Source organism: Caretta caretta, chromosome 8 (genome assembly GCF_965140235.1).
Source record: "Caretta caretta isolate rCarCar2 chromosome 8, rCarCar1.hap1, whole genome shotgun sequence".
NCBI lineage: Eukaryota > Metazoa > Chordata > Testudines > Cheloniidae > Caretta > Caretta caretta.
Window position 1 is genome coordinate 62155727 of NC_134213.1, and position 27046 is coordinate 62182772.

General features: G+C 40.6%; 1 long non-coding RNA gene across 2 annotated transcripts in view; it reads left to right on the plus strand.

The window, feature by feature from the left end:
- Window positions 1–20439, plus strand: part of LOC142073013 (uncharacterized) — a 153972-nt gene extending 133533 nt beyond the window's left edge. For both annotated transcript variants that reach the window (XR_012669669.1, XR_012669670.1), the window contains one exon: window positions 20162–20439. This is a non-coding gene — a long non-coding RNA (uncharacterized LOC142073013). The remainder of the gene's footprint in view (window positions 1–20161) is intronic.
- Window positions 20440–27046: the final 6607 nt, after the last annotated feature.

Consider the following 27046-nt stretch of genomic DNA (forward strand, 5'->3'; position numbering starts at 1 on the left):
GTTGACAGGGTTGGTGCTGCGGGAGCCGGAGCTATGGCTGGTCCTGTCGGCGTATGCCAATGACGTGCTCCTCGTGGTCCTGGACCCGGGCGATTTGGCATGGGTGGAGGCTTGCCAGGCCATTTACTCGGCAGCCTCCTCCGCCCGGGTCAAATGGGTCAAGAGCTCTAGCTTGGTGGTAGGGGACTGGTGGCAGGCAAGCTCCCACCCATGCTTCAGGCCATCCGGTGGAGAGCAGACCCACGCTCCATCTCTGTCTTTACCTTTCTGCCACGCATCCATCTCCGCCGGAGAACTGGCATGGTTTCCATGGTTTTCCAGGTCCTGTGGACCCCCCTCTTAGGCTGTGGGGGGATCCTTTAGCAGTAAGCCCGCCCACTTCCTGGATCCTAATAAGACTACTTCGTTGTACCCAACTGGCCTGGGTCTATCACAATATGTACACTCTACAAAACCACAAGAACCTAATCCCAACTGTATGTAGAGAATGCTGCATTCCAAATTATGTTACCACTCAAAAAGAGATCTTGGAGTATTCGTGGATAGTTTTCTGAAAGTATTTGCTGAAAGTACAGCAACAGTCAAAAAAGCTAACATAATGTTAGGAACCATTAGAAAAGGAATAGATAAGATAGAAAGTATCATAATGCCACTACATAAATCCATGTTACATCCACACCTTTAATACTGTGTGCATTTCTGGTCGCCCCATCTAAAAAAAAAAAGCTATATTAGAACAGGAAATGGTACAGAAAAGGGCAACAAAAATAATTAGGTGTATGAAGGATAAATTAAAAAGACTGGACTGCACAGCCTAAAAAAGAGATGGCCAAGGAGGGATATGATAGAGGTCTATAAAATCTTGAATCCTGTGGAGAAAGTGAATAGGGAAGTGTTATATACCTTTTCGCGTAACACAAGAGCCAGATGAAACAGGTCACCTAATGAAATTAATAGGCAGTGGTTTGAAACAAACATAAGGAGGTACTTCTTCACACAATTCGCAGTCATCCTGTGGAACTCATTGCTGGGGGATGTTCTGAAGGCTAAAAATATAACTGGGTTCAAAAAAGAATTAGATAAATTAGAGGATAGGTCCCTTGACGGCTGTTAGCCAAGATAGTCAGGAACGAAATTCCAGGCTATAGCTGCCCCTAACCCTCTGACTGCCAGAAGCTGGGAGTGGATGACGGGATAGATCACTTGATAATTACCATGTTCTGTTCATTCCCTCTGAAGCATCTGGCACGGCCGCTGCCAGAAGACAGGATACTGGGGTATATGGACCATTGGTCTGACCCAGGATGGCCATTCTTATGTTCTAACTAGAATAAAAAGTACCTGCAGTTTTCTACTACTTAAAAGATTTATCTTGGATTCATTTTGAGGGATTGGTGAAGGTTGTCTTAAAGTTTTCTTTCATCTTGTCTGGCTCTCCTCATCCCTAGTTAATTTGGCACCAGTGGAGTGGAAATTTGGATAACAGTCCTTCAAGAGTAATGACCAATTCAGATACAGTAGTTTCTTCCTTCATTTAAAGAATACATCACTGTACTGATAGAGCTGTGCGTGTAAGTCAATCTTAACAGAATTGTGGCAAGGTAGTTGTGATAATGAAGATACAATATGTTCCTAAAAGCAAAACTAGAATTTAATTTTGCCCTGGGGGGAGAAAAAAACAAAGGTGATTCACTCACCTTTCCCTTTCTCTATCCCCTCAAATTTCAGGCTTGTGCTTCTGAGCATGGTCAAAGTAATGGTCAGGGGGCATAGGCTGGAAATCTTTTGTCAATGTATAACCCCCCATACAGAAAGAAACTATTACGATATTTTGATAGAAGTGTCCCTCAAGTGTTTTTTCTCTCCATTTGCAGCATCATAAACCCTGTTTAGCTGTACTAAACAACAGCATATGAGTTACTAGAAAAAGGTTAGCAGTGAAATATCTGAAATTTATCAGTAGCTGCAAACAGTTCTATGCTAGACTCAAGTGAAATGCTGCCATTAACAGCTATCTTAATCTGTTCTATCAAACACAAGTTAGCTTTCTTGGACTAAAGGGCCCTTTTTAATTTGGATGAATTAAAGCTAGCAGAATAATACAAAACCACAGTAATCCCACTGGTCTCTAAACAATTATATTGTATTGGTCTCATAACAAATTAATATGGAGCGTTGTAGGTACAGCTCATCAAATTAGAGAGCAGTATCACTCACAGCTTAGATAATGACAGGGAAGCAGAGGGACATCTTCAGCCTCTTGGAGTGCTTGTGCTGCACACATCTTGCAGTTATTAAATTACTGAGCTGGGAAATTTCCTGTTCTTGAAAAATATTTAGGGGAGATATCATAGGCTCCATCTGCTCTCACTTTCCCCATCCATGACACTAGGAATTTCCTTTGCAGATCAGGAGCATAAAATGGCCAGTAGCTTCCATGGACATCCTGGGGACATGTCTGGTGACAGTACGGTGACCAGATGTCCCGATTTTATAGGGACAGTCCTGATTTTTGAGTCTTTTTCTTATATAGGCACCTATTACCCCCCACCCCCACCCCGATTTTTCACATTTGCTGTCTGGTCACCCTAGGTGGCAGCCATGCTGTCTGAATATGAGTCAATGGTGATTGGCTCAAAAATGACACTCATCATATCCAACCATCCAGGGAAGGCTGTGACTGCAGTGATAATGCTGTGTGGAGGATTAATGTGATATTATACATTTATGGACTATTACCATCACCACATTCCTAACCAGTGTGCAGCGCTAGCCAGTCAGAATGCTATAAGTCAAATCTTGCAAGCCATACTTCGTCATTACTCAAGCAAGTCTCCCATCAACTTCAGTATGAGTTTAGCCTAAGTAGGGACTGCAGGATTTAACGCCAAGTTTGTAAATATTTCTATTGCAATCCAAGGTAAGTACTTGTCTGGCACAGTCGGTGTGAGGATGGTGTGGTAACCTGAATAAAATTTGAAAGTGAGGTGCATAGGCTGAAGGGCAGAAGAGTTTGGAGGAGGCCCCAGAAAGTCAGTGTGTTAGCACATGGCTTGAATGTTAGCTGCGTCTAACAGCATCTCTATAAATAGTTATTTTAATAAAGAGCCCAATTTACCTTTATACACATGGAATCCTCTCTTGTTATTGCCCATTCACTTGGTACCTGAAGCAGATAGCAACAAAAAACAGGAGTAGGAGACCTTCTCCACACACTTGTGACTTCTGTGCTGTTCAAAGATCTCTCTGTGCTTGTAAGAGATTTGGTTTGTTCTGGTTCTAGCTGTGCCTAAAAACAAGTAGTTTCACGGCACCCTGCCCCGACTCGCTGGGAACTCATCCCTTAAAATCACAGTCCTGAATACCAAATCTTCTCTTCTAAACCAAAACTTAATAACAATAAATTTTAGTCTTCAGTTAGTCTGGGCTGTTGCTTTCTACTTGAGGAGCTCGCCGTGAAGTTCAGCGCTATTGCTTTCAGGAGGTGGACGTCTATTTGTTCTGGTTATTCCATATTCTGGGGTTCTGTTGTCTCAGCCTGCTGTGTTTTGTTTCCTATCGACCCTCTTGGGCAGACTCGGTGCCCCTTATCTCCCTCCCTTCTTTGATTGTCACCAGTTGTTCCATATTATGTGTCCATTTGGAGTAATAATCTTATACTACTGAAGGGCAAGCTCCTGGGACCCCATTGTTGTTTTGTGTCCATTGTTCCCCACTGTACAGAAACACATCATCACTTTCATGAAGTGGTGTCAGCTCCCAGGACTACAAATCACATTGATTTTTCTTATCTTGCCTTATCTGTCTCTTTGTACATCTGCAAGTCCCCAGTGACTCTGACATCAGTTTCAAACTGTACAAGTATTTTTATTTACCATTTTCTGTTGAACAGGATGTCAACAGGTAAGAATGCATGCTTCACTGATGATCTGTAATTTAACTGTGCTAAATATGGATCCGAGTCTGACTCCACTGTCTTTTTCTCTTTATTACTTTGATTTCCATTAATTCATTGGATTGGAGATAACTGGGACTAGTGGTTACAGGTCTAACATCATACTTCACCACAGACTGCTTAAACTTGTGCCTATTAAACTGTAGTAACCATTGTCTGACATTACTATGTCAAGTATTCTGAGTCTAGCAAAAATAGATTTGATATGCACAATTATCTGTTTAGCTGAACTATTTTAAGATTATCTCAGGGATGTGAGAATAATAGCCTAGGACAAGTGTATAGATTTTTTTTTTTTTTCCAGCCAATGAAAACAAACTCTGTCTACTTCATTCTGGGGGCAACTTTTCCTGTGCCACTACCATGGGCTCTTTTATTTTACTTGGCCAATATTTTTGGCATATGCCACAAGCCTTAATAGCTTCCTCAGTATGGTTGTTCATTTGAGGCCAGTATAAAACATATCTGACCTGCTCTTAGATTTTTCAATCCCTAAATAACCTTCACTTATTCTTTTTAACCTTTTTCTGAAATACCACAAGAATCACCTCATGGGCCTTTGAAGAAAATCCCATCTAGTACTGAGACCTCTCCCTTAAATTGATAATAGAGACTGTGAATGTACTGTCCTGGCCACCTTGTGCTAATAGCCTTATTTTCAGCAGGTTTCATCTTCAGCTGTAGCTCTGACAATCACAGTCCACATTTCATGTGACACCAGACATGTCTCTTTTTTTAATTATCAAATTGACATTTACAAATCTAGCCCTGGATGTTTCTCCAGTGCACTTTTGTCAAATGACCCAGAGAGTGTGTGCCTGCAACCATAAAATCTCTCCCAAGTTTTTATTCACTTTGAAAATCATACATTTGTAGCTGAAAAATAACCTCTGTATTCTGGGGAGGGAAGAGGGAATGGTTTGATTGCCATGTCCCTTTTGTCAATGGCAATAAGTGGTTTATCATCAGTTTCAGCAAAAAGTCTTGACACTTTTTATATCCATGGGCTAAGGCTAAAGCCTCCTTCTCTATTGGAGTATATTGGGACTCATTTTTTATTTGCACCTGTGATGCATCAGCCAGTGGTCTTCAGTTTTGACCATAATGTTGTAATAGTCTGCGTCAATACCCTTGTTGGAGGCAACCATGGACAATTTAATTGTGCGCTTACTATAATAGTATCTCAGGGCTGGGAGAACATCTTTTTAACACCTTCAGTTTCTCAAGCTCTTCAGATTTGCATCCCATGTCCATTGCACATCTTTGCATAGTGGTACTCTCAGATTGCTGGTTTGGGCAGATAGATTAGGCACAAATTTTCTTCCATAGTTCACAGTTTCAAGGAATCTTTGTGCTCCTTCCTTGTCAACTGGGCCAGGCAGGTTTGTGATGACCTCCACCTGACTGTGATCTACCTCTACACTTTGCTGTGTTAACTTCTGTCCCAGGGATGTTATTTCCATTACACAGAATTGACTTTTTTTTTGTCCAGCAGCTCTGGTTCTTTCCAAAGCTTCTAAGACCACTAGTCATGCTCTTCTATTGCTTTTTCCAAGATCAAAATATCACCTAGGTAAGCCTTAGTATCCTCTATATGAAAAATTGTTGTATTTTCCTGTGAACACCTCAGATGCTGAACTCAACCCAACGGCAGTCTGTGGAAACAGTGTCTCCCAAAGGGGGTGTTGAATGTGCACAAGTGTGTGTTCTGTTTTTCTCAGGGCACCTGCTGCTGCATCAAGTGGAGAAAAATATTTAACATCAGCCATCACCCCCCAAATTTTTCCTCTTGTAGGTAGTAGAAAATATTCCCGTTTTACATATTTATTTAGTTATTTTAGGTCTATACATAAGCAAAGAGTCCCATCTTTTTTTCCCCTTTTTTCTATAACAACCAATGAATGTACCCACTCTGCTGATTCTTCTGTTTGTTCTGTGATTCCCAGAGTATTATGCCCATCCACTCCTCTTTTAGTCTCCATGTTAGGGCAAGGGGGCTTTCTGAAGGGTGTGAGTTGTGGGGCGTTGGGCTCTGTCAGCTGTAATCTGTACTTCTGTTGCTTGGTAAACTAAATATTTTGTCAAGGGTTCATTCTGGATCTTCCAGTCATAATCTGGCTTCTTAGCAGAGACTCAGTTAGCCCTCAAATTGTGAGAGTGGCTCTTCAGCCTCAGATCTGTCACAAGCTCTTCTATTGTTTCACCTTCCCTTTGTACCCTATTATTAAAAACATGTCTTTTATATTTATTTTTACATGGAATACAGTGCTCTTCAAACGTCTGTAATACTGTTGCATGGTTAGCCTTCACCGCCTGAGTTAACTGAAAACTGTTAAACACATCAGTATTTCAGAACCCACCACTGTCAAAAATAAAGCTACCTTCTGAATGTCTTCCTTTGTACTGGCACTCATCCCTTGCACATGCACAGTGAAGAGCTGCTTTTGCCCTTCCTCCAGTTGTCTTGCACACTACCAGAGAATTTCAGCTTCAGTGGAGCTTTTAACTGCTCCAGTCTTCTACTTAGGCTATTTTCTTAAAGCATTACTCCACACTTTGGACTAAGGACGTGTGAATAGCAGTGTGCACCTAAGTGCTGCACTCTAACTCCCCCTTTTGGACGCTGCAAGCACAAACTTAAAGCCCCCATGTTCGCACTACTACATTAGTATGAATTTGGGGTTGTGAAGTTCATACCTGAAGCATCTACATGGAGGAGTTGCAGTGAAGCACTTAGTATGCACAGCAATTCACACCATAGAATCATAGAATATAAGGGTTGGAAGGGACCCCAGAAGGTCATCTAGTCCAACCCCCTGCTCGAAGCAGGACCAATTCCCAGTTAAATCATCCCAGCCAGGGCTTTGTCAAGCCTGACCTTAAAAACCTCTAAGGAAGGAGATTCTACCACCTCCCTAGGTAACGCATTCCAGTGTTTCACCACCCTCTTAGTGAAAAAGTTTTTCCTAATATCCAATCTAAACCTCCCCCACTGCAGCTTGAGACCATTACTCCTCGTTCTGTCATCTGCTACCATTGAGAACAGTCTAGAGCCATCCTCTTTGGAACCCCCTTTCAGGTAGTTGAAAGCAGCTATCAAATCCCCCCTCATTCTTCTCTTCTGCAGGCTAAACAATCCCAGCTCCCTCAGCCTCTCCTCATAACTCATGTGTTCCAGACCCCTAATCATTTTTGTTGCCCTTCGCTGGACTCTCTCCAATTTATCCACATCCTTCTTGAAGTGTGGGGCCCAAAACTGGACACAGTACTCCAGATGAGGCCTCACTAATGTCGAATAGAGGGGAACGATCACGTCCCTCGATCTGCTCGCTATGCCCCTACTTATACATCCCAACATGCCATTGGCCTTCTTGGCAACAAGGGCACACTGCTGACTCATATCCAGCTTCTCGTCCACTGTCACCCCTAGGTCCTTTTCCGCAGAACTGCTGCCTAGCCATTCCGTCCCTAGTCTGTAGCTGTGCATTGGGTTCTTCCGTCCTAAGTGCAGGACCCTGCACTTATCCTTATTGAACCTCATCAGATTTCTTTTGGCCCAATCCTCCAATTTGTCTAGGTCCTTCTGTATCCTATCCCTCCCCTCCAGCGTATCTACCACTCCTCCCAGTTTAGTATCATCCGCAAATTTGCTGAGAGTGCAATCCACACCATCCTCCAGATCATTTATGAAGATATTGAACAAAACCGGAAATGTTACCCACCTTAATCTTAACTGTAGGGCAGTGAAGATGTCCCCTTAATTTTTTTTTTTTTTACTCCTGGCACCATGTGATGTCCAGTGATTACTCAGTGCCTACGGAGCTGCAAGGGATATGCTTTTATTCTGTGTCTGGTCTCAAGTGGGTGTGTGGGCTGGGACTCGGATTCTGTTTGAGAGATTGGAGTTGAAGCTGTTGGAGCTAGTTGAAGAAAGTGCAAATGCAGTGCTTCAGAGAGGCTACTGGGGAGTTGGGTCTGGAGAAGAGTGGTTGGAAATGTGAAGGGGCGGTTGACAGGGGAGCAGAAAAGTATTGACTGAAGGCTTGGCCTGGAGATTACAGGAAGATGCTGAAGCAGTGGAGACATGGGTGATAGACTAGGACCCCATGCAACATGCTGAGGATGGGGGTGGAAAGAAAATGGGAATATATATGAGAGGTAGGTGGGGACAGCTCTGTGATCAGTGAGAAGCCAGGAGTCTCTGGTTGTATCTGGCAATGCTGATGGCAGAAGAGAGATGGATAAAGAGTATGGCCATCTAGTGACTGGGATGTGAATCTGGGAGGGGAGCTGGTAAGGTGGTCAGTGGGGCTCTGGTATATTGGTTATTTATTTAATGTGAAGGAGGGCAGGGGCTAGTCTAGTCATGGAATAACTAACAGTCCCCTTTCAGCCACATATTGCTCTGTCTTCTATCAGCAGCATGTGGTAGAACCCAGGCCCCCTCCTTCCCCTCTAGCCATGTCAACTACCAAAGATTGTTATTGAGGAATGTGGATCTCTGACAGAGAAACATTCACTGCCAGGCTATATCAGTAGTATTCTTGGATGGCTGGGGAGAGTTACATGGATAGTGTTCTCCATAGTTCTGGAGCAGGGTGGACTAGAAACAATTACAATAAATATTTTTATTTAAATCATGATTTTAAAAAAAATATAAATCAAATTTTTAATTTACTCATTGCTAGTTGTTTGCTTTCTCATTTTGTATAGTTTTACATTGCTAATGTGGCTGTTTTCTAGTGGGGTGCCTAAGTGATATAGGAGCATAAGTCTACATGATTTAAGCACTTAGGGTGGCAAATGATGTAGATAGTGAAATTTTTCATAGGTGCTGTGATAAATGAAGGGGGGGGGTATAGCTCCATTTTATGAACACCCCTCCAGCCAGTTAGCTATAAAGTCCCTCTTGGTGGCTGTTCTCTGCTTGCAGTGCCTGTAAAGCGTTATAAAAGTCCCCCAGGTGAAGGAAAAGGACTGGGCACCTGACCAAAAGAGCCAATGGGAAGACTAGAACTTTCTAAAATGGGGAAAAAACTTCCCCTTTGTCTCTGTTGTTGTTCTCTGGGGAAGACGGAGCAGTTATGCTATGAGAAGCTTTAAGCCAGGTATGATCATAGATCATTAGATCATACCTAGAACTACTTATTTGGAATCCCCAGGTGTGTAAGTAGATCAGGAATGTTTAGAAGGATGCAATTAGGTTTATTTCTGTTTATTTCTTATGGCTAGTGGATTCCTCTGCGCTAACCCCAGATGCTTTCGTTTGCTTGTAGCCTTTAAGCTGAATCCCCAAGAAAACTATTTTGGGTGCTTAATTTTTAGAATTGCTCTTTTAAAATCTAGCAAAAGCCTAAATTCCAGATGTATTTTCTTTCTTTTTGTTTTCATAAAATTTACCTTTTTAATAACAGGATTGGATTTTTGGTGTCCTCAGAGGTTTGTGCATATGTTGTTTAATTAGCTGGGGACAACAGCTAAATTCCTTTGTTTTCTTTCTCAGCTCTTCCCTGGGGGGAGTGAAAGGGCTTGAAGGTACCCCACAGGAAGGAATTCCCAAGTGCGCCTTCCTGGGTTCCCAGGGGTTTGCATTGGGGTGGTGGCAGCATCTACCCAACCAAGGTCAGAGAAAAGCTCTAACCTTGTGACTGTTAATACAAGCTTGGAGTGGCCCATATTAATTTTTTGAATCCTTGCAGGCCCACACCTTCTGCATGCGAAGTGCCAGAGTGGGGAATCAGCCTTGACAGGTGCCTACTTGTCTAACTGCCATGGGACTATGTGCAACCACTCATGTGGGAGTTAGGCACTTAAGTGCTTTTGAAAATCCCACTAGATGCTCTCTGCAGTATTAGGCACCTAAATACCTTTAAAATCTGTCCCCAAGTTACATTTGAAAGTGGGATCCCAAATCAGTTAGGCATTTTTGACATTTTACCCATTGTTTCTTTCATTAGTTTCCTAATTGTTAGAATTTCAGATTTTACATACTTCACTAAAAAGTTTTCTTTGTGTTTAAAATGCTCAAGTATGCTGAAACAGACCAATCGAGGGCTCATTTACATCCTTGATGTGAGAACCACCCAACTTGCATATAAAATTGGTAAGCAAATAGCCTGGGCTGTACTTGCAATAAACACACCATCTTCTGAAATAGTGAACTTGTACCAGTCGAGAAAGCTGAAATGTGTCTGTCACAGTTCTCAAGATGATTTCACACATGGCCATCTGAAGCACCCTACTTTGATTTCAGACCTCTATCAGTCACTTTTCTTGAGGTAAAGTCCCATGATCCTCTCCCTCCAGACCTGAGCCTGAGGCAAAATTGCAGAATCCTGCAATTTATTCTGGTGACCTCAACAGGTCTGATGTTAGTTCAGCATTTTCAGCTCTGTTGTCTTAGGGGCAATGACAGAGCTAACCAGAGACCAGCCAGCTTTCATACAACCAAGTACTATTTATTCAGAAAAAAAGCATTACAGAAAAAAAACATATAATAAACCCACCTGACAGTTTATATGCAGGTGTAGCTTGCCAGGCAGTCACCAATCTTCCCATATGGAGACTCTGGTAGGATTTTTAAAGTACTTCAGGTCTCTGCAGGTCCTGTCCCTCTTGGACACAGGCTCATATCTGTTTTTGGACCAAGGTGAGGACTGTCTCTTTATACAGTTTTCCATTCTTTGTCTGCTAGGCCTTGTGAACCAGGTCAAACCAGTAAATTTCCTCAGAGGGTGAAATTTCCACAACTTGTTACTTGTTTCATTTCAGCATTAGTCATTTAATTACACTTCCCCTGCCCCCCAGTGATTTTACTTCCCATTAGAAGTATTGCTTATTGAACCCACTGAGCCAGGAATACAATTACTAGCCAGCCCATAAAGATGCATATAACATTTATAAAGTTGATACAATAGTCTTTGAATATTCCATATGCCCATAGCATTTGTCACATTTCAATCTATAATCTTGGGATAGTGCACGTTTCCACAGCATCACATCTGTCACAGCTTCAACCAAGTTATACTCCTCAATCAGGGTTTGCAAATGGAAGCCAATGGGACTTGTGCACCTCTGTCACTAAGGGTATGTCTACACAGGAGCTGGGAGCAAGTCTCAAAGCTTGTCATAAAAATAAAGGAAAGGGTAACTTTCTGTATACAGTGTGATAAAATCCCTCCTGGCCAGAGGCAAAATCCTTTCACCTGTAAAGGGTTAAGAAGCTAAGGTAACCCTGCTGGCACCTGACCCAAAATGACCAATGAGGGGACAAGATTCTTTCAAATCTGGAGGGGGTGGGTTTGGGCTGTCTGTGTGATGCTTTTGCCGGGAACAGATCAGGAATGCAAGCCTTACAACTCCTGTAAAGTTAGTAAGTAATCTAGCTAGAAAATGTGTTAGATTTTCTTTTGTTTAATGGCTTGTAAAATTAGCTGTGCTGGAGGGAATGTATATTCCTGTTTTTGTGTCTTTTTGTAACTTAAGGTTTTGCTTAGAGGGATTCTCTGTTTTGAATCTGATTACCCTGTAAAGTATTTACCATCCTGATTTTACAGAGATGATTCTTCTACTTTTTGTTTAAATAAAATTCTTCTTTTAAGAACCTGATTTGATTTTTCATTGTTCTTAAGATCCAAGGGTTTGGGTCTGTGTTCACCTGTACCAATTGGTGCGGATATTATTATCAAGCCTTCCCCAGGAAAGTGGGTGTAGGACTTGGGGGGAATATTTTGGGGGAAGACATCTCCAAGTGGTCTCTTTCCCTGTTCTTTGTTTAAAACGCTTGGTGGTGGTAGCATACTGTTCAAGGACAAAGCAAAATTTGTACCTTGGGGAAGTTTTTACCCTAAGCTGGTAAGAATAAGCTTAGGGGGTCTTTCATGCAGGTCCTCACATCTGTACCTTAGAGTTCAGAGTGGGGAGGGAACCTTGACAGCCTGGGTCAACAGACTTGTGTTAGCAAGAATCATGCTAGCAAGCTAAAAATAGCAATTCAGACATTCCAGCTTAGGTTGGTGCTTGGGCTCTTCAACCTAGGGAGGGGTGTGTGCTGCAGAGCCCAAGCTCCAGCATGAGTCCAAATGACAAAGCAACATCTACACAGCTATTTTAGCGTAGTAGACCAACCCTACTAGCCTAAGTCTGTAGACCTGGGCTTCAAGACTCATTCCCAGCAGCTGAGTAGACACACTCTAAGGTGCTATGGAAAATCCCACCCTTCCGTGACTAAATATGAGAATAGGAGCCTAACTTCAAGTTTCTATTTTAGAAAGTTTGTGTGTGTGTGTACGTAAAAATGTTCACAAGAACTTTGTTAATGTATAGAAAGTCTAAACTTTTCATTGTTAACACCAAGGCAAGTTACTTTGAAATGACAAAGACTTTAGGCCACTAAGAAAAAAATTGAGTAAAAATACAGTTTTAACCCCATATGTTGTAAACATTTATGCATATGTTTAATTTCAAATACATGAGTAAAGTTATGTATCTGTTTAAAATTCTGAAGGATGAGGACCTCACTTTCAATATCTTGTTTTGTTTATAGTAGTTTTCTAAAATTCAAACAAGAAATCCTACCTCTAATACTATTAAAATATAATTTAGTTCATTATAATTTTTAGTTTAAGGTTGCAATAGTACAGTTTTTCAAATTAATTTTCCAAAGTTGCAACCTGATTGAATTACATTCAAGCAATTTGGAATTACTGATTTAAATCAACTTCATTTAAATCACTCCCCATTGTTGTGGGTCTTTCAGATGAGACAGGATTACTGTGTGGCATTTTACCATGACAGAAGAGCGCTCAGAATGTTGGCAATGAATGATTGATAAGGAACTGATGATTTAGAACATTAAATGAACAAATAAAAAAACTTAGTGCAATATCTTGGCAGAGATTTTAAAGGCATAACAGTCAGTACATGAAAAATTAGTTTCCATGACAACTGTATTTTAGCTCCTTATAAATCAATACAATTTCTTGGAATGTGAAATATGGCATAGCTGTACTGTGAGGAAATGAATCACTCATCATCATTAGAATTTGTGTGCATTATAGTACTACGTAGAAACCCCAGACTGGAGTTGAAGGAGACCATTTGTGCTCGGGGCTTTATACACACATTATGAAAAGATGGTTCCTGCTCCATAGAGATGACAATCTAAATGGTCAACACCACAGTGCAATTCTCTGAACAACAGGACCCCTACATGCATTAAGAACTTCCACAAACTTCTTGATATGCTTTCTAGAAGACCCCAAGTATACAAAGAAGGGCTATCTGAGATCAGATATTCAATGAATATGTGCAATGTGATACAAACATGCTCTAGATGTATAATTCTGGTATCCATGAGGTAACTTACAGAGCCATGTTATAACTTGCACTTATCCTGAAGCTTGGATTAACTCATTAACTCACTTTGATGACTAATTTGTCACCACCATGCTATTTTTAACATTCTGCTTCTCTTGCAAATTGCTTATGACCACAAGGAGTTAGGATAAGAGATGGTTGGGAAATTTTTCAGCAAAATTTTGTTGTTGGAACCAAATTTTTTCACAGCAACATTGATTTTGATGAAATTTTCTCTGGTCAAGGATGGGGTTTTGAGAGCGAAACTCAACAAGAATAGTCCAGTCCCAGCTTTGCCTGATTCAGACTAGGGACTTACCTTCTATGTCGTAGGTAAATGCCCCAGCCAGCAGCTACACAGTCAGTCTTTTTCTCATGCTCTGACCCAATTATTTACACAAAATGGAACAACTCCAACAGGCAAGATTCAGATGTAGTGTCTATCTGGATGTTTAGGGCAGTTGCCTGGAATGTAGGAAACCCAGGTTCAAATCACTACTCTGAATCAAGCAGACTTGAATGTTTGTCTTCCATATAAGAGCCCAAACTGATGAACTATTCTGGAGTGATGCTTTTTTTTTTTTTCTTCATATTAGGGTTTCATTTTTCTCAGCAGAATCTTAAAAGAGGTAACCCTGTGTGTGGGGGGCTCTGCAACAGAGCTAAGGGTGTACTAACTTTCCTCTGCAGTTTGTACTGTCCATTGAGCTTGAGGAAATTATGCTTGTTTCCTGCATCATTCACTTTCAACTCCCTTCTTACTGCTGAATTCCTGGATCTAAAAGGAGCCCTTTATAAGGGAGAAGGGGAAATGCTGATGCAGAGATGGCTGACCCTCCGCATCTCAACATCAAGAGGAGCACATGCATGCATAGTTTTCAAGGGCATGGCCTATCTCATAGTTAAGGAACTGGGGCCTAATCCAAAGTCCTTTTAAATCAATGGAAAAACCCCCATTGCTTCAAATGGGCTTTGGCTGAAGTCCTCAGCCTGTTAGTGCAGGAGCAGTATTTCAATACATTTTAATATTTTTTCCTGATGTCTTTGTTGTGCAGAATGAATAAAATAAGCAGACTTTTAAAAGTAAAATGGTGCTTCAAAGCTCTGGGGAAATCCTGAGACTGGGGGCTGCTGAGGATTTGTATAAGGAGTGGCACAGGAGAAAAATATTAATTACAGGCTTGAAAACAGCACCTATTGTAGTGATCTGTCTCAGAGGCAGACATGAGCTAAGCTATAGTGATGACTTGCCATAGCTGAATAATTAAAAGCACACATTATATAGACAGGCTAATTAAATTGTAATGTACGTAATTACTTTGGACATCTAAGCAGTGAAGTATGGTGAAACAGAGCCCATTGGCCCTTCTTTCTCATCTTCTGTTCCTCTAAAACTCTCCTGTGTTTTTCTCTAGATATAGCAAGATGCCTGTTATGAATTTTTCAGTGTTTGTTGTGGACTGTAAAGTTTAGAGTGAGGTTAAAAATTTGGTTGAGGGAATGGAACATTTTAATTATGCATTTACTGGAAGAGGCTTGGAGACACACAAATCTTTACCTTGCTCTTAACTAATAAAGAAAAATCTCCCATGCTCCCCCTTCAGATGTCACTGTGATAGGTTTAAAATAAAATAAAAAATAAATAAAATAAAAAATTGCTCTGGGCTGTTGAAATGCCAAAATCAGTCATTTAAACTGCATTATCACTTATATAAAAGGATTAAGACACTAAAGTTGTCATTTGTCACCATAAATTAGCAATGTGCTGACAATTTTCTGGGAGTTTCAGGTAGGCCACCTATTAGCTTCTGGATGCCATGGGTATATTATACCAGTATTATATATTTATACTTCAACCAGTTAAAGCTACTGTTGTTACTTGCTCATTAAAAGCGATGCATGAATATCAAATGCCGAGAATAATGATGAGTGATGCTAAGCAGCTCCATTTTATTTGTATTGGAAATCATGTTTTTTTAAGAAAAGGAAGATAGAAACCGGTGATGTGATAAAATGTCAAGACATGGAAGATCTTAGAGAACTATTTTATAATTGGCAAAATCTGTCCCTTAAAAAGACTCCTATATATAGGCCCTATAAAAAGACTCCATATATACATCGTTATTTATTTTGGAAGGAGGAAAAAGGGAAGCAAACAATACCAGTCTGGAATCAGACCCAAGAGAGGGCATCATTTATTTTAGCTTTCTGATTCTCATATACAATAGTCAGAGGAATTAATTAAATTTATTGTTTATGGATTTATTTATATTTTAAACAACAGTAATAAAAGCATTGGAAGGTCTTAACACCCTGAAAGACAATCAATTTTATAAGATAATAAAGACCACCCAGCAGCTTAGAAAATTATATATGGATAACACATTAACTCACATTATGCACTACTTACTCGTAGCAGTAGTATTAAGGCTTATAATCTCAGTGGGCCAGCTACTAGTGAAATATGATCACATTTATTTGATTAGGGGGGCAATAGTACACAGTAGCTGAGTGCTTCTCAAACTTCTTCAGCAGAAATCTTCTCATGTATAACCTCCTTTCTCATCTTCTGTGTCCTAATTCAGTAAATTTCCTGAGGAAATTATATTGCTTAGTTACACTTCAAAGGTAAAAAGAGGGATATCTGTGAGAACACGCCTATAAAGAAGGAGGCTCTCAGAGTATAGGGGCAGAGGGAGTCAGGCCAGAAGCAGTTACTGGGAAGAACACATGATAGTGAGAGAGAGCAAGAGAGCGCACAGGGCTAGGCCAGGCCGGAAGCAGAGAAGTCTGGGTGGCAGGAAGCCAGGGCTCCTGGTTCAGTATGATGCCTGAGAGAAGTTGGGAAGCCTGAAGCAGGACAAAAAGACAATCTGGAGAGAAGCTTAAAAAAGAGCCAGCCAGGAATTGAGATTCTTGCTGTGGGGATTCTGAAACAGGACCCTGTAAGGGACTAAAAGACTGGGACAGGACTTTGGTGGCGAGTTGGCCAGGTTGTGTTAAGTGGCTTACATTGCGGGTACCCCAGTGCCCAGGAAGGAAGACCCAAAGACTGTGTGCCTGCAAGTGTTGATTTATCTATTTTGGACTTGGGACTTTGATACCCGAAAAGGGGGAGTGACAGTGTCTGATGTAGCCCAGGGAAAGTTGCCAGAAGAAGAAGGGGACACCTAAATGTCCAGAAGGGATGACTGAAATGCTGGAAAGTTGGCTTAGTCACACCTGGCCACTAGGAAGTATGCTAACCAGTGATTTCTCCCTGGATATTATGTTAAGATAGTATCAAAATAAATTTTCTCTAATGCAATAGGTGCAGCTGTGTTGTCCCCCACTTCCATATCTGTGCAGTCTATTTCCTGTCTTTTACTTTTACTAGTGCTGAAATCTCGCCTCACTATCTGCAGCTCCTGTTGCTCTAATCTGTCCAGGTCATTTGGCAGTTTCCTTCTGTCCTCCTGTGGGCTTGCTACTTCTCCAGACATAGTGGTGTTGGAAAATTAAGTTATCAGTTTGAATTTACACCAAATCATAGCTGACACAGAAGACTCGATGACAGACTTGAGATGCTCTGCAGCAGATGAACAGAAGGGAGTTCTCCTTAAAGTCTGACACATGCACAATTGAAACTCTCTTGGTGGCAGGACCTTCTTTTATTTAACGGACCTTCTTTCTTTATGTGATTACTGCAGTTTGGTGAGTCACCAGTGGTCCACAGAGCAAAATATTAGCCAGGACATTATACCATATATCTACTAATTCTAGTTAGACTCATCCTAAAACATTCCCATTCCAGTGGCTAAAATTGGGACTTAAGTACCACCATAAATTGTTGGTACAACAACAGTATGTTCAGATGACTCTTGGCTGTTGTGATGTGATCATTTATTGCACCTTCTTGGATATATTCTGCAAATGGGCACAATCTGAATGATTTACAAAGGATTAATAATGTATTTATAAACACATGTTAGTAGTAGCATAACATCTATAAATTTTTAACATTTTTATAGTGCATTCACAAACATTATAAATGATAAATAGGTGACAATAGATGCCTTTATGAAATATTTATTCTGCACTGTGGTTATTGTTATGCTATAAACTGCTCAGGAAAAGCGCTATTAATAAAAAGTGAATGGAGTTATAAAGGTTATAGTAAGCTATTTATAATGAAATGTGCAATCCTAAAATTAAGTGTTGCAAATGATGACAACAGAATGACATTCTACAATATTTTAATAAACCATAGTTAGATATAGAATAGCTCCCTGAGATGTTCCATCTTCTCTAGAAAGGAGGCATATAGCAGGGGTTCTCAACCTTTTTCTTTCTGAGCCCCCCCTCCATCTTATAAAAACTCCACTGCCCACTTGTGCCACAACAACTGTTTTTCTGCTTATTAAAGCCAGGACCAGAATTAGGGGGTAGCAAGCAGGGCAACTGCTTGGGGCCCCATGACACAACGGACCCAGTGAAGCTAAATTGCTCAGGCTGCAGATTCAGCCCCGCTTGGCAGGACTTGGGGCTCTGGGCTTCAGCCCCATGTAGTGGGACTTTGGCTTTCTATCCTGGGCCTCAGCAAGTCTAATTCTGGCCCTGCTTTGTGGACCCCCTGAAGCCTGCTCACAGCCCTCCTGGGGGCCCTGGGCCCCTGGTTGAGAACCACGGACATATAGAGTACTTATGGCATATTTTCAACATTTGGAGGTTAGTAAAAAAGGATTGTCTTCATCACACAGTTCCACTACTGAGCGTTCTAAGAAACGCATAGTAAATCTCAAACCATGATTTGGAAAACTAGATATTCCTGTTAAGTAATGGTGTCTTTGGTACCAGTTAAGACACTGACAAGAAAGATTCAAATGTTAGGATTTTCTCCATATAGATTAATTTCCTCCCTTTATCCAAAGATAAGAATAAGATTTAAGCTTCAACATCGTAATTGTACAATCCTAACTTCCCCTCTCCGAAACAAGAAATGAAAACATTCTAATATAATTTGCATCTCTTAGGTCCTCTTTTCCTTGTTCAATTGCAATAACTGATAGGCTTGTAAGGAACTTCAGATATGAAAGCGAGCAGACTCTGAAGATGAAAAAGAAATGGAAATACCAGTCCAAATTAAATTAGAATACAATACCAGCTATTATCATACACATATCTTCCTTTGAAGAAAGGTGAATATAATATTCACTGAAACAAAGGTCCTTTAACAGCTTAACATGAAAAGAATATAGCCTGGGAATGGTCTGTTTGGATTTTAGACTGAGGTTATCCTATAGAATTTAGGCTGAGAATGGCCTTTATTAGGCTAACTTCAAATGAGCAACATTTGCAACATAGTTATGAATCTGTTTTGATTTTGAGGAGTTTCATAATATGTAAATTTACCTAGACCGATTAATTCTGTTCTATTTTAAGGTTCCTTTTTAAGAGGCAAAAAGAACAAAGCTAGTAATCAAGTAAGGGGATGACTTGATAGTTTCAGAAAATATATTTCCTCTTATTACCAGGGTAGGTACAGAAGAGACATTTCTGGGCAGGCTTCCTCAACTGTCCCGCTAATGAGCTCAAAGCCACTCCTGGAGGGCTCACTTTTAAGAGAGACTCTGCATGTCCATTCAGCCATTGGCTCCTTTTGCTGAGATAGCCAATAAGGCTAGAAAGTATTGCGGAAAACATCAGCACATTTGCCAATGTGGATTCTTGTCGCATGGGAGCTGTTCTGTGAGTGCTACATTTAGTCTGGGATTTCCAAAGAGCCTCAGAGAGCTAGGTGCTCAAAATCTCATTGACATGCAGTGGGACCTTCGCACCTAACTCCCATAGATACCTTTGAAAGTCCCATCCTGATTTTATATAGATACCAAACAGCTATTGGACAGTAGTAATTTGTTTAGTAACCCTGTTAGGATGAATACAAGCTGTGTTCTGGAGATGTGGGGATTCCCCCTGTGTTCCTATATAGGCTCTTTTTTCGGGGGCACTCTTATTTGGATGTCTGCAGAATTATTAATATTTTTTGTGCTTATTATGTCTGTTTAAGGTCTCTAGTCCTCTGGTAATAGACACTTCTAAATAGAGCATATTTTCAAAATGTACTACTCTCCATCTATGACTCTTTCTGTTACTTCCAGCAGCAATTCTAGCTGAAATTAAAAATAAAGGTAAGTGAAACTTAAGTGGTACATGGCCTTCTTTTCTGGGTTTAATTTTACTGCCCTAATCCTTACAAGGTTAAGTACAAATCTTTAGCTGTGCTGAAGGAGTTTTGAAAAATGGTGGAAGCACCTCCTTAAGTGACTACATGTAATATCATCTTTGATGCTGGCAGACCAGGTGCCAGCTTATGCCATGGCCCAAGGCATCACTGAACAGTGACAAATGCATAGTTGGAAACCATTCTGGCTTTAGGGAGACCAGACAGGAAGTGTGAAAAATCAGGACAAGGCGGGGGGGGGGGGAAATAGGAGCCTATATAAGAAAAAGACCCAAAAATCAGGACTGTCGCTATAAAATCGGGACATCTGGTCACCCTATCTGGGCTTCCTTGTGGGTTAGTATTGTTAAAATAGACATTGGTGTTATAAGAATGCATTTAGACTTTGCAACATGCTTGTAGGATGCTGCATGTATTAATCCTACTTATAATATCTGTATCCCATAGTATGAAAGTTATATTGAATGTTTGCATTGTAAACCTCTGTAATTGTGTAACTCTCCAAACAGGAAAAGAAGCATTAATTAAGGTAAAGTGCTCTTCCTGTACACAAGAGGGCCCTCTGAAGGCAAATGAGGCATCAAAGGACGTAGACCTTGTTGATTGCATTCCTTTCTCTCTCCTGGCAGGGGGAATCTGCACATGAAATCATCAATCATCTTCATCTGGGATGAAGGGGATAAAAAATCCCTGACAAGGAGAAACTTTATGCTATCTGAACTCTGTGACATAAATGAGAGATCCCCATGCTGCTCAGCATGGGCCAGCCCTTCAAGATATATAGAGCTGCTTATTATTTCACCTTTTAAAATCTAATCCTGTAACTCATTTGTGTGTGTGTGCTTCATGTTGTAACCTTGAAAATAACTTTTTTTTTAGTTAATAAATCTTTAGTTATTTTATTATAGGATTGGCTGCAGGTGATGCCTTTAGTAGGACACTGAATACAAATGACTAGGGGTAAATTGACTGGTCCTTTGGGACTGGGAGTAACCTAAATGTTGTGATTTTTGGTGAAAAGGGACCATCTATCACATAGTCCAGCTTGCCTGGGTGGCACAATAGACTGGAATGCCCAACGGGACTATCTGTGACTCTATGGTAAGACTCTAGTAGTGTTTTAGGAGTTCACACTTGTTACTGGGTTGGTGAAATCGAATGAGAGAACATACAACCAGCTAGGTATTTCTGCCCTGCTTTTTGACAGTCTGCCCTGAGGTTGGCACTTAGTCATGAGCCATTCCAGACAGAGTGACACAGTCCACCAGAAAAGATATGGATAGCACAATTAAAATGAACGAATGTCTTTTTGTATTGGGATGTCTTGAAGCAGTTGATGGAGGAAAATTTAGCTTAGTGAAAATCTGAAGATTTAGAATTTCTGGTCCTGAAACTTGCTCCACACATCTCCCCACCCCCAACCTTCCCCCAAAAAGCAGAAGGGAGGGGAGGCTGAATAAATTCACGTTTTTTATCTCTGTGGAAAACAGTTTTTGTGTCAGGCTGTTTCCTTTCAAGTTGCCACATCACACAGTAGATGAGGGGAGAAAATATTTTCAATATGTTTGCTTACATGCAGGACCCACATGTTATGCTGTGGTGAGTCTTTGAAGTTGAGTGCTTTGGCTTTTTGCACATCGCTATGTAGAAGAAGAATTGACTTTATGTCTTGACATTGTGGTAAATAAATAAAACGGACAGTTTATTACCTAAAGAGTGCTTGCAATGGAACACAAAATATGATCATCCAGTACAACAGAAAAATGCAGGTATTGAGTAGGAGGAGCACCACTGAGGAACAAACAGGGAACTGAGGCTGTTGTTGTTGGGAGGCTGAAAGTAGTGAGTGCAAATGGATTTTTAAGGGATATTGATAATTTTACTCTTTCTATTTTTCAAAGGAAACAGTTAATATTTCCCATTTTAGAAATGTTAAAAATGCATAAATATTTAACTGAAACTCAGAATTCCTTTTTACTGACAGTCACAATGAGAGGATTAGAGGGCTACTTGCATTTCTGTCCACTTTCTGATCTTTGAGTGGAACTCCTCAGGTGTTAGACCTTGACCGCTTACCTATGCTAGGGAGAAATTTTGCAAATTTCCAACTCTTAGAGCAAGGCCTTGGCTTACAGCACTTTGTGTATCCACTGTTCACATCTTGCAGGTCCAACTGAATTTGGGCAGCTGCATTTCTTCCCTTTGGGAGTCTGGCCATGTACAGTGATCAGACAGCCTTCTTTAAACCAAAGTATTATTTATTTTAGCAGAAGGAAGAAATCATAAGAGAATTAAAAAGACATGTGCATAGATGGTGTTTTTTTTATCTTATCTAAAGTCTTACCTTCCCCTGATAGTAATCTAGGCAGGCCTAATTTCTTCAGATACAGCCAGCAGGTCCTGCCTCTCAGTCTTGTTCCCCCTGAGGGTATATCTACCTTGCAGCTGTGAGCAAGCCTCCAAGCCATGTTAGACAAGCTTGTGCTAGTGGGTCTTGAGCTAGCATGAGAAAAATAGCTGTGTGGACATTGTTGCACCAGCAGAGACTCAAGATAGACACCTGATCTTGGACCCACCCAAGAACCTGGGTCTGAGCATGGGTGGTTATCTTTGCCAGTGCATCAATGCCCACATTCGCTCGAGCCCCACTACCGAGAATCTGTCTATCCAGACTCTGAGTTTCGCTCTCAGCTGCCTTGTAGACATACCCAGAATGACTACAGCCTCTTTCTTGAGAGAGGATCCCTTTTAATCCTACCTGAATACTTTTGTTCTCTTATTTCGTGGGCCTTTTCCTGTCCTAGACAGAACCAGTTTTGTAGGTTGGCTAGGGAAGAGGCAAAAATCATCAGAGCTACTAGGCCTGGCATTGTCCCTTAACAACTCTTAATTGTTTGAGAGGTAGTTATCGTGAGCCTTTACATTCTTTACATTGGTGTGAGAGGAGAGTCAAGTCCTTAGACTTTAAAATGAGAATCAAGATTGGTTGCATTTTGCACACGATGGCTTTCAAAACTGGCCCAAATAATCAAAAGGTAGGGATTGCAAATTTTAAATATAAATACAATGCAAAAACAGTGGTAAAGGTAATATTTTAAATACAGCTTCAATTGCTATAGGCACACATTCAAATATGAATTCAAGTACTGTCCAATTTAATTCAGTTCAGTGATCTGTAGAATCATAGAACTGAAAGGGACCTCGAGAGCTCATCTAGTCCAGTCCCCTGCACTCAAGGCAGGACTAAGTATTATCTAGACCAGGGATCGGCAATGTTTGGCACGCGGCCCGCCAGGGTAAGTCCCCGGCGGGCCAGGCCGGTTTGTTTACCTGCCGTATCCACAGGCTCGGCTGATTGCGGCTCCCACTGGCCGCGGTTCGCCGCTGCAGGTCAATGGGGCCTGTGGGAAGTGGTGCAGGCAGAAGGATCCCTGATCTAGACCATTCCTGGCAGGTGTTTGTCCAACCTGCTCTTAAAAGTCTCCAATGATGGAGATTCCGCAAACTCCCTAGGCAATTTATTCCAGTGCTTAAACACTCTGACAGGTAGGAATTTTTTCCTAATGTCCAACCTAAATCACCCTTCTTGCAATTTAAGCCCATTGTTTCTTGTCCTATCCTCAGAGGTTAAGAAGAACAATTTTCTCCCTCCTCCTTGTAACAACCTTTTATGTACTTGAAAACTGTTATCATGTCCCCTCTCAGTCTTCTCTTTTCCAGACTGAACAAACCCAATGTTTTTAATGTCCCCTCATAGATCATGTTTTCTAGGTCTCTAATAATTTTTGTTGCTCTTCTTTGGACTGTCTCCAATTTGTCCACATCTTTCCTGAAATGTGGCACCCAAAACTGAACACCATACTCCAGCTGAGGCCTAATCAGCGCGGAGTGGAGTGGAAGAATTACTTTTTCTGTCTTGCTTACAATACTCATGCTAATACATCCCAGAATGATGTTTGCTTTTTTTGCCACAGCGTTACACTGTTGACTCATATTTTAGCTTGTGGTCCACAATGACCCCTAGATCCATTTCTGCAGTACTCCTTCCTAGGCAGTCATTTCCCATTTTGTATGTGTGCAACTGATTATTCCTTCTTAAGTGGAGTACTTTGCATTTGTTCTTATTGAATTTCATCCTATTTACTTCAGACCATTTCTCCAGTTTGTGCAGATCATTTTGAATTTTAATCCTATCCTCCAAAGTACTTGCAACCCCTCCCAGCTTGGTATTGTCTGCAAACATTATAAGTGTACTCTCTATGCCATTATCTAAATAATTGATATTGAACAGAACCAGACCCAGAACCAATCCCGGTGGGACCCCACTCGTTATGCTTTTCCAGCATGACTGTGAACCACTGATAACTACTCTCTGGGAATGGTTTTCCAACCAGTTCTAACCACTTATAGTAGCTCCATCTAGCTTGTATTTCCCTAGTTTGTTTATGAGAAGGTCATGCATGACACTATCAAAAGCTTTACTAAAGTCAAGATATTACCACATCTACTGCTTCCCTCCAAGTCACAAAGCTTTCTTTGAGAGGGTAATAAGCCATCAGGTTGATTTGACATGATTTGTTCTTGCCAAATCCATGCTGACTGTTACTTATCACCTCATTATCTTCTAGGTGTTTGCAAATTGATTTCTTAATTATCTTTCTGTGTACAGAAATTAAGCTGACTGGTCTGTAATTCCCTGGGTTGTCCTTATTTCTCTTTTTTTGTAGATGGGCACTATATTTGCCCTTTTCCAGTCTTCTGTAATGTCTCCCATCTTCCATGACTTCTCAAAGATAATTGCTAATGGCTCAGATATCTCCTCGGTCAGCTCCTTGAGTATTCTAGGATGCATTTCATCAGGCCCTAACTTGTCTAAGTAATTTTTGACTCTGATCCTACCTCATTTTTACTGGCATTCACTATGTTAGATGTCCAATTGCCACCAACCTTGTTGGTGAAAACAGAAACAAATAAGTCATTAAGAACCTCTGCATTTCCACATTTTCTGTTATTGTCTTTCCCCCCACATTGAGTAATGGGCCTACTCTGTTCTTGGTCTTCCTCTTCTAATGTATTTGTAGAATGTTTTCTTGTTTCCTTTCATGTCCCTATCTAGTTTGATCTCTTTTTGTGCCTTGGCTTTTCTAATTTTGTCTCTTCATACTTGTGTTATTTGTTTATAGTCATCCTTTGTAATTTGACCTAGTTGCCACTTTTTATAGGACTCTTTTGAGTTTTAGATAATTGAAGATCTCCTGGTTAAGCCAGGGTGGTCTCTTGCCATACTTTCTATCTTTCCTGAGCAGTGGGATAGTTTGCTCTTGTGCCCTTAATAATGTCTCTTTGAAAAACTGCCAACTATCTTCAATTGTTTTTCCCCTTAGACTTGCTTCCCATGGGATTTTACCTACCAAGTCCCTGAGTTTGCTAAAGTCTGTGTTCTTGAAATCCATTGTCTTTATTGTTCTGTTCTCCCTCCTACCATTCCTTAGAATCGTGAACTCTACCGTTTCATGATCACTTTCACCCAAGTTGCCTTCCACTTTCAAATTTTCAACCAGTTCCTCCCTATTTGTCAGCCTAGAACAGCCTCCCCCCAGTAGCTTTCTTCACATTCTGAAATAAAAAATTGTCTCCAGTACATTCCAAGAACTTGTTGGATAATCTGTGCCCTGCTGTGTTGTTTTCCCAACAGATGTCGGGTAATTGAAGTCCCCCATCACCACCAAGTCCTGTGCTTTGGATGATTTCTGGCACAAGAAAATATAATGTTGCCAAAATGCAAAAAAATAGGCGAAACCTTATTGCCTCACATATAGATACAATGTATGGTACTCAGGATGGGAATGCACAGCACACTGGGAATTTTATCTCCTCTGTCCTTTTGTCATCTATTGTACATTTCTGATGTAGTAGAAATGCCTTTCTAGCTAAAACAATGTGGTTGGTGAAAGCACACTTTATGGGGCCATATCCTTAGCTGATGTAAATCAGCTTAGCTCCATGGTCTTCAGTGGAGCTACACTGACGTGCCTCACCTCAGTGAACTTAATGGGCAGATTGTCTTTTCATTCTGTCACCAAAATGTACAGCAGGAGTGCTCCCAATTCTGTACCTGCCATCTGCCAGTGAAAGTATGAAATTTTTGGAGGTTTTGTTTGGAGTTTTGTTGTCATAGATTTAGAATATATTCCCAACCTGCCTACTATTTTAGCTTGTGGAGATGCTCACATATTATAATATATTAGAAACACCTACTGCAAAAATTGTCTCATACTGGCAGTAGTCAGCTTAGAACATGCATATAGCAATTGCTTCCTGGACTCCATGGAGTTTATGCTTCTGAATAGAAAAGCTTTTTTTCTTTTTTTAAAAATTTCTTTAAATAAAGAAAAATAATAAAATACCTATCACTCTGTAGTAAATGTAGGTGAGGAATCCAAATCTGACCTGCAGGAGTCTGCTTTTCCAAACATAGTAAGCTAAAATCAGATCTTATTAAAGTTATACAACTGGTGGGACAAAATCATATCAATTTTTTGGATTCTGTTTTATTGCCTATTTATTCCACACTGACCTTCAATAAACACTGCTTTCCTTCTTATCTCCCCAAACAAAAAGAGGTCAACAAAAAACATGCCTGTCAAATATCTGACAAAACAGATTTATTGTACTACTTAAACCTGTTGAAGAGGGTTTTTCCCCTCCTATATTCTGCTTCAGGGGTTAAACACTCAGGTCTATTATTTTATTTATTTGTTTGCTTCTGAACAATCCCATACATGAAACAAGACAGATTCAAGTTGGAGCTTTTTGGTATGGGGTGTTAAAGCCAGGGCAGAACTTCTCACTGCCAGCACAATTGACTGACAAATCATCCACCACCACATATTTTTGTGTGTTGACGATTATGAGAAACCCTTTCTATTTGTTTTATAACATTACTTTTGCTGCACAAGTAGAGCCTGATCCATTGAAGTCACTTCACAAAGATGTAGGTCCCAATCCTGCCATCAGATCCACATAGGTGGATATAAGGGGGCTCCTCGATTGTGGATCCAATGGTAGGCTCAGGGTCCCACTTATTGAGTCCCAGTTTTCCAAATTTTCATAAAATGTCACCCCCATTAGATTAGCAAAACTAGAAAAAATAAAAGAAATCCCATTTCCATGCATGCTTATGTTAATGTAGCATCTTTGACCTGCCATTATTCATTAATAAATTATTGTAAAATTGCCACAATGCAAGTAAATAAGTAAAAACAGCCTCCCGCTCTGAGATAAAAGTGGATTAATGACATCATCCCTACTTACAAGAACAGACTGCATTTAATAGCTGCTAATGCCAGTCAGTCTCAAGAAACTCTTACCTAACAGTTATTTAATTTCTGAGGGAAAAGTAACATATGGTAAATATAGAAAAGGTCTTTAGTGCAGTTGCAGAGCTATTATCACGCCTGCCTTGTAGTCTGCAGTATGCAAAGGTGGCTTTATGATTTGCTAAGCTCAAATGA